This window comes from Babylonia areolata, chromosome 21 (genome assembly GCF_041734735.1).
Source record: "Babylonia areolata isolate BAREFJ2019XMU chromosome 21, ASM4173473v1, whole genome shotgun sequence".
NCBI classification, from domain to species: Eukaryota; Metazoa; Mollusca; class Gastropoda; order Neogastropoda; family Buccinidae; genus Babylonia; species Babylonia areolata.
Window position 1 is genome coordinate 1,085,116 of NC_134896.1, and position 8,959 is coordinate 1,094,074.

General features: G+C 39.5%; 1 long non-coding RNA gene across 2 annotated transcripts; it reads right to left on the minus strand.

The window, feature by feature from the left end:
• Window positions 1-2,182: 2,182 nt before the first annotated feature.
• Window positions 2,183-7,877, minus strand: LOC143296338 (uncharacterized). Of its 2 annotated transcripts, XR_013057128.1 has the most exons (3): window positions 3,408-7,877; window positions 2,885-3,320; window positions 2,183-2,664 (listed from the first exon to the last, which is right to left on the minus strand). It is a non-coding gene; the product is annotated as an uncharacterized LOC143296338 (long non-coding RNA). The 2 variants fall into 2 exon arrangements; XR_013057127.1 differs by having other exon boundaries at window positions 2,885-7,877.
• Window positions 7,878-8,959: the final 1,082 nt, after the last annotated feature.

The window sequence follows — 8,959 nt, forward strand, 5'->3', positions numbered from 1 at the left end:
TCCACCATACCACACCCACTATTATATTATACCCCCCCTCCCCATGTAATACATACTACTTACATAATGAATACATGTAATCCGGAATTATGCGGCATGCCAGCTGACTTACCATTGCATTACCGACAGTTACTTTCATGAATCGTCTTCTTCCGTAGAACGACCACAATCAACACTCGGATTCTTTTGTCGCTCTTATGAAAGGGGGCCCTACCAGTCAGCGCTTAAAAAAAAAAAAAAAAAAGCATTGCCAGTCTTGCTGCCACCAAGACACCCCATTCAGTCTTTCTGGGTCTCCTCTCACAAGATCCCTCCACATACATTGCCAGTCTTGCTGCCACCAAGACACCCCACTCAGTCTTTCTGGGTCTCCTCTCACAAGATCCCTCCACATACATTGCCAGTCTTGCTGCCACCAAGACACCCCATTCAGTCTTTCTGGGTCTCCTCTCACAAGATCCCTCCACATACATTGCCAGTCTTGCTGCCACCAAGACACACCATTCAGTCAAAACTCAGTGAAGTCCCCTCTCACAGGATCCACTCATTTTTATCTTTCTTCCTTTCTTTCTTATCCAATGAATTATGAGAACATTTCAAGGCTTGCTCCACCATTTCATCTCCCCTGGGCCCCAGAGCTAATCCCCAGAGCCACCCAGTTGAGCCAGGCCCAGCGTTCGGGACTCTTTACATTGCATAATTTGTCTAACCATTTGACAACAACAACAAAAATCTAGTGATTTCTAACTTGCACATTATGCTGGTTTTACATCATAGTGACAGTGACAAATAGCAGAACAGCACATTATGGAACAAGTCAATAATTAGAATACTGATCTTTGCTTGTTGTTATTATCATTAGTGTTATCATCATTTTTTCCCCTTGTATTATGTGTGTGTGGTCGTGGACTTTCAACAGGTTCCTGCGTTCAAATCCCATGCAGTCACACAATTCCTGGTGGGCTCGGGATGTGTCAACAGATGTGCAGACCCGTTAGTTTCTGACCCTCTGATGCGTGTATACACAGACACAACATCACGTCATCCACGTCAGTGTCAGTTTCAGTTTCAGTAGCTCAAGGAGGCATCACTGCGTTCGGACAAATCCATATACGCTACACCACATCTGCCAAGCAGATGCCTGACCAGCAGCGTGACCCAATGCACTTAGTAAGGCCTTGAGAAAAAAAAGTAAATAAAGGGTGAATAAATAATAGATAAATACATAAAAAAAAGAAAAAAAAAAGAAAAAAAAAAGAACTACTACTACTGATAATAATATGTATAAGGCACAAAAACTTGATGAAGTCAACTATGAGCGTACACAAATAAATAAGTAATTATATATATATATATATATATATATATATATATATAAAGTAGTAATAATAATAAAAATTAAATAAATAAATAAAAAAGACAACACTGATGATAAATAAGCGTGTCAGTGTCAGAGAGATGAGGAAACGAGACAGATTCCCGGCATGCACATCCCTGAAAAACGGAGTATGGCTGCTTTCATGGCAGAGTAAAAACAGATAGGTAAGAATTCATGAATGAATGTTGGAGCAGCAGCCAAGACATGGATAAGAAGTAGTGAACATCTTGTGGTTTGTCTTTTTTTGCTTGGTGACATTACAGTTATGAACAAAAGTTAAGAAGTAGTGAACATCTTGTGGTTTGTCTGTTTTTGTTTGGTGACATTACAGTTATGAACAAAAGTTAAGAAGTAGTGAACATCTTGTGGTTTGTCTTTTTTTGTTTGGTGACATTACAGTTATGAACAAAAGTTAAGAAGTAGTGAACATCTTGTGGTTTGTCTTTTTTTGTTTGGTGACATTACAGTTATGAACAAAAGTTTTAGTTGTGCTTGGTTTTGCTTCTTACTTATTTCCAGTGTGCGCGCTTGCGTGCGTGCGAGAGAGAGAGAGAGAGAGAGGTGAATGTGTGTGTGTATGTGTGCATGCATGTGTGTGTATGTGCACACACACATGCATGCGTGGTTGTGTGCCCATACATGCATGTGTGTCAAAGTATGCTTAGGCACAAGCCCAATAACTCTGTCTCTCACACACACAAACACAAGAGTATCCCCCACACACAGTGCTGGTAAAAGCTAAGTGGGGTAAGGGAAGAGTGGTCAGAACACGATGGAGGGATAAGAAACAGAAAACCATCAAAGTGACTTCAATCCAAAAATGTATTTTCCAATTTTTTTTCCGAAAAAATAAACCAAACTGTCCCACAAACAAAATGACAAATAAGAACAAAACCAAACCAGAATCAGTCGGCATTGGACGTCTGACAATTTCTATAAAACAAGTTAAAAACCCCACAGAGTTCTCACTTAAAAACAAAAAACGTAAAACGGCCACACATTTAGCACAGTCACTTCACCCATACCACGAAAAAACAACTATTTCGTTTGCAACTCCATCATCACAACCAACAACAATCTGTGTGACAAAGTGTTTTTTGGTGAACAATCTGTCTTTACTCTCACCCTTCTTCAACCTGCCTTTGGTCATGACACACCTGAGGCAACACAAAGGATTCATTGCCTTTGGTCATGACACACCTGAGGCAACACAAACGATTCATTGCCTTTGGTCATGACACACCTGAGGCAACACAAACGATTCATTGCCTTTGGTCATGCCACACCTGAAGGCAACACAAAGGATTCATTGCCTTTGGTCATGCCACACCTGAAGGCAACACAAACGATTCATTGCCTTTGGTCATGACACACCTGAAGGCAACACAAAGGATTCATTGCCTTTGGTCATGACACATCTGAAGGCAACACAAAGGATTCATTGCCTTTGGTCATGACACACCTGAAGGCAACACAAACGATTCATTGCCTTTGGTCATGACACACCTGAGGCAACACAAACGATTCATTGCCTTTGGTCATGCCACACCTGAAGGCAACACAAAGGATTCATTGCCTTTGGTCATGCCACACCTGAAGGCAACACAAACGATTCATTGCCTTTGGTCATGACACACCTGAAGGCAACACAAACGATTCATTGCCTTTGGTCATGACACACCTGAAGGCAACACAAACGATTCATTGCCTTTGGTCATGACACACCTGAGGCAACACAAACGATTCATTGCCTTTGGTCATGACACACCTGAGGCAACACAAAGGATTCATTGCCTTTGGTCATGACACACCTGAAGGCAACACAAACGATTCATTGCCTTTGGTCATGACACACCTGAGGCAACACAAACGATTCATTGCCTTTGGTCATGACACACCTGAAGGCAACACAAACGATTCATTGCCTTTGGTCATGACACACCTGAAGGCAACACAAACGATTCATTGCCTTTGGTCATGACACACCTGAGGCAACACAAACGATTCATTGCCTTTGGTCATGACACACCTGAAGGCAACACAAACGATTCATTGCCTTTGGTCATGACACACATGAAGGCAACACAAAGGATTCATTGCCTTTGGTCATGACACACCTGAAGGCAACACAAACGATTCATTGGGGGGAGAAAGATAACAAAAATTAAAAAAGGGTAACAGACATCTGTCGCATATCAAAATTCACCACCTGCAGTGCCGCTAAATGATTACACATTCGTCTGAAAATGTCATGATCCAGAGATACACACACATACACGCACCGACTTTGAGATCAAAAGCCTCACCGACGTCCGTGAATGCAAGTCACATGCTGCAATCTCCACAGAAATAAGGAGTTCTTAAACATGTGAAAACCAAACACAAGTCACATGCTGCAAGTGCCACAGAACGAAAGGAGTTCTTAAACATGTGAAAACAAAAACATTCATTTGGCTTAAAAGAAAGAAAAAAAGAAAAAAAAAAAAAGAGGATTGGGCAGTGAATGCACATTTCCACACAGAAAAAAAACCTTTTTGTTTTAATATGCGTGTGTGAGTGAGTATGTGTGTGTGTGTGTGTGTTGGTAAAACAAAATAACCCTCTCACCCCCCCCCCTCACTCCTCCAAAGCCCCAACAACTCACCCCCACCCCCCCAAACCCCCCCACTATTACAGTGTTACAATAGTTTGTTGGTTTGTTCTTTAGTTTAACGTCTTTTCACTGTAAGTGATATTACAATAGTGCCAGGGGCAGAGCAGGAGGAGGAGGAGCTCAGGGAGGGTGGAGAGGGGAAGGGGGTGGTGAGAGAAGGGGAGGGGAGGGGGGGGGGGTGCAAATAAAAGAAAAAAGAGAAAAAAAAAGAGGAAAGATATTTTTTGGCATCAAAATTAATACTTCCTCCTTCTCTCTCTCTCTCTCTCTCCAGACATGTGCCATGATTTAAAACATCAATAATCATCCAGTTGCGTGTTTTACACCACAACAACAATCTCTTTAACAAAAAACTGAAGATAAGAAGAAAAAAAAAGTTTCAAAAAATGAGAAGAAAAAGAAAGAAAGGAAGACACATGTGATCTGAACTGATGCACTGCAGGAGGAGCGGCAACAGGTGATTTTTGTCGCCATGAAGAGAAAAAAGAAGAAAAACCAAAACAAGGATGGGACAGGACGCAAGGAAATAAAAGTAATGGAATGGAGGAAGGCCGGATGGAACGACAGAAGAAAATAGAACATCTGAAACAAACAGAGAAATGCATTGGAGAGCGTCTCACGTGGTAATTTATGGAACCAACGACCACCACAGACTTACCACCAAACAAAACCCAACACGTGAAATTTATGTGACCACTTAAAATGACCCTTGAGTCGGGAAGCAATTTCAATATATATGGATAAAAAATAAAATGGATTACAAAATCCTATTTCATATCAAATAAAGGAGATATCTCCAAGGGCAAAACAAAAAGTCAGCAGTTATCGTTAAGCATCATTGACCAAGTGTTGACAAAAAAACTTTTAAAAAACCCAAACAACTTCATCATTACTTTACCAATAAACATGAATTTAAAAAAAATTGAAACCAAAGTGCAAACACCTTGACACAACATCAAATATGGTGAGCAGAATGTGAGCAAAACAATTTTCTATAAAGTGGCTCTACCTGAAAATAATGACATGCAAAACTAAGCATGAAACTAAGTAATAAACAGATCTAAAAGTAGTTGTCATTTATACAAGGTTGTTTTGTTAAAAATAAAATCAATCAAAAATCTCACATCAAGTGTTGGGTCTGTTACAGACTTTATTTTATTCTTGAGGATTACAATTCAATCACAGTTGAACTCCAACTTTGTGTTTTTAAATGTATGTATATGTACAGTCAACAAAAATGTGTGTATCTAAGAAATAATACACCACCCCACCCTCCACCAACACTGGAATATGACCTTGGAAAAATGACTTTGTTGAATAAATGGGAATAATCATAAGAATTTGATATAAATCCAATGTACCATCCTAATTTTGTGTGTGTGTGTGTGTGTGTGTGTGTGTGTGTGTGTGTGTGTGTGTGTGTGTGAAAAATTAAAAAAAAGAAAAATCAACAATGTCCAACCGTGTCCAAAACGAAACAAAAACAGGATTCTGCAAAAGCAAATACGTCACTGTCCAAAATCTGAACGGTCCAAAAAGTTGTTGCAACATCTAAATTTCTTCTGTGTCTTTTCTCTTGACAAAAAACAACAACAGAATTTTTTTTAAGGAAAACAAGAGTAAGAAAAAAAAGAAAGAAAAGTAAAACAAGGAAAGAAAATAAAGGCAAGGACACACTCCTGTGTGATACCAATTTAATCCACCAAAGGAATCATGGGGAAAAAACCCATAACACATTGCAAACGACACTGGCAAAAAGACATGCACACTGTGTCCTTGGCCTCTGACCTGAAAATTTACAAAGGGTTTATGTCCTGATTGAAACAAAAAGAAAAAGAAATCACTATACCATGTTTGATGAAAACTGGATGAAAAAAAAGTTCTATTTTGTTTCTTCACTTTTCCAGGATGCCATGTTGTGACCTTGAACTCTGACCTTGTCTCCTGGCACAGATTTTGTTCTCATTATGTCCAACCACTGTACCCAATTTGATGTACATTATGTACAAGATCATCTCTCTCTTGAATATTCAAACTTTTCCTATCAATATTGGATGCAATATTGTGACCATGACATTCACCATCAGACTGAATTTTGATAGGAATCATGCTGGACCCATGGCTAACCACAAGACCAAGTTCAATTCAAATCGGCTGTAAGATACAGTTTCTGTGTCAAGCATTTCCTCCTCCTCCAAAAAATGACCTTCACCTTTCACCCTGCTTAGCATATCCTCATTACTTCATGAACAGTTCTGCAATCCTACCAAGTTTGGTATTATATATGCTTCTTGTAGTTGCTGAGAAAAGCTATTACAAAAGTTTGTCACAACACCCCCCCTCCCCACACACACACACACACACTCACCAGGTAATTACACAGGCTCACTAGGTTTACACACACAAGTCAAAACAGGTTGGAGGTTTGTAAAAAATATAATCCTTTTCTGAATGTGGACAACCAAATTGATACTTTTGATATTCTAACTACTGTTTACCCACTCTGACAACGGAAAGGGTGCGAAACCAAAAAATATGTGAGGAAAAAAAAGAAGAAGAAAAACCATTGAAGAGAACAAGAGGTAGTGTAGAATTTGAAAATCCAATGCAATCATTTTGGTAATCATCTGTTTTTCATTCTAAATAAATTGAAACATTTTTTAAAGCTTTGTTTGTTAGCTTTCTTTGCTGTGTGTGTGTGTGTGTGTGTGTGTAAGCGCATGTGCAAGCATGAGCCTTTTTATTCATTTATCATTTACTTTGTCATTGTCCCAGGAATATACTGCACAGAAAACCAGTATCTGCTTCAAATATTCAGATCACCAAAATGAATGCTTTAGCCCCAAAAAATGAACAAATAGCCACATATACCTCTGTTAACCTCAACCAGTACAAAACACACAAAAATATATGTCAACCTCCCAAAATGGTGTTCACTTTGAACAAGGGATTAGAGTGGGAACAATACTTATTTCTGGCACATAAACAGTAAAATGCTTCAAAAAGGTCATATAAAAAAAGTCCTGCCTAATGGCAGTACCAAATCAGCAATTTTTTCTTCAAGGCAGAGCACATTTCGGCCACAACAGGAAATAAAATCTTTGTAGGAGGTGAGGTGGGGGCAGGGAATGGGAGGGGGTGTGGGGGTGGGGGTTAAAGGTGGGGTGGGGGTGGGGATGTGTTGATATATATTTTGGAGAAAAGTGTGAGGTGTGTGTGTGTGTGTGTGTGTGTGTGTGTGTGATAAAAATGGCGGGGGGTGGGGTGGGGGGGTATGGGGTAGATGGTGGCTGGAATTGAATAAAACTGTAGAAGTTACAACAGCAAGCTGAAATCTTACCACACAAATTAGATATAACTTATGCTAGCAAATGTGATATGAAAGGATGTTTAAAAGGAGGAGGCAGAGAAGAAGGAGAAGAAAAAGAAGAAAGCACTAATCCAATCCTTTCAAATTTCAAATCTTGCCTAGGCCCAAAATGGCGGAAAACTAACCGTGCACCAAATCCTGTGTCAAAAAGACAGGACCACTTTTAAAAACTGTTCATGTACATGTGCAGTGAAGTGACTCTTGTACTGAACAAACCACTGATCCAATCATTTCCTGATTTCAAAACAAAAATCATATATTCATATATGAATATTAAAATAGTCGAATGAACCAACCAATAAAAAATTGATTGGACTTATCTAGCACCATTGTGTTTCAGAAACAAAAATGTTGACTTGGGAAAAAACAAAAAACAAAACAAAAACAAAACAACTAAACCAATCCAAAAACCAAAAAACCCAACAACCAACCCAATTTTGGAAACACTATGTTATGTGGATTCAAATGTTGTTACATGTGCCTTGCGGAGGGGGGGGGGAGTGGGGGTTGGGTGGGAGAACAGGAAGGGGACGGGGGGGGGGGGGGGGGGGGGGGGGGGATGGGACCAGAACAGGTGATGTGTGTGTGTTTGGGGGTGTGGGGGTGTGGGGGGCTCTGGCAAGATGGAGTGACAAGTGTTACGACAGCACTATTGTAAACTCTTTGCACGGCTGAAAACGCTGTTTCATCTGCTACAATGTTCAGTGCAAGGTGATGGAATGTCCACCTTCAACTACTACAAAAAAAGAAAAAATAAGCATGTAAATATGGAAGATAAAAGAAACGAGTTAATCAATAACTGACCAACCAACTAAATCATAACAACACAGGTTTTGAACTAGTAAACCAAAGCTGTGCAAAACACACACACACATCCGACCTCTCACCTACTCTCACTGTCTGAGTGTGTGAGCATGTGCTGAAATGAATGAATGTGTACATGTCTACAGCACCTTGTAGTGACAATAAACCAATAATAAAACACCCACAGACACTGACACACAGACACACAAGCACACACACACTTCCACTTTGAGATACTCATACAATGGGAATCTTTCCATTTTTGTTATTCCATCACCAGAAAATCTTATCCCTCAGTGTATACATGCATGCATACATGTGTGCATATGTACATGCACACTTACTTATTTACATACATACTTACATTCATACATACATACATACATACATATATAGGGAGAGTACACTCTTGTTACAAAGAATCAAAATGAGAAAAAAAATAAATGACAACAATAAACAAAGTCAAGAAAAAAAAAAGATAGTTAAAATCCATCTATCTGTGCAATCAAACTTGTTCATCAGAATCAAACTTTTAAGGTGTGTGTGTGTGTGTGTGTGTGTGTGTGTGGTGACATAAATACTGTGAAGAAGTCACAATATCCCTGTGTTCCCAGTCATGTCTGTCCAGGGTCCGGCGACCATGTGGGATTAAGTAGTCATTAAAAGTGATATATTCTTAAATGTCTCACTTTTTTTTTTCAACTACAAGCATCACTCAACGATGCTGAAAGACTATAAAAATAATCTGTCACAG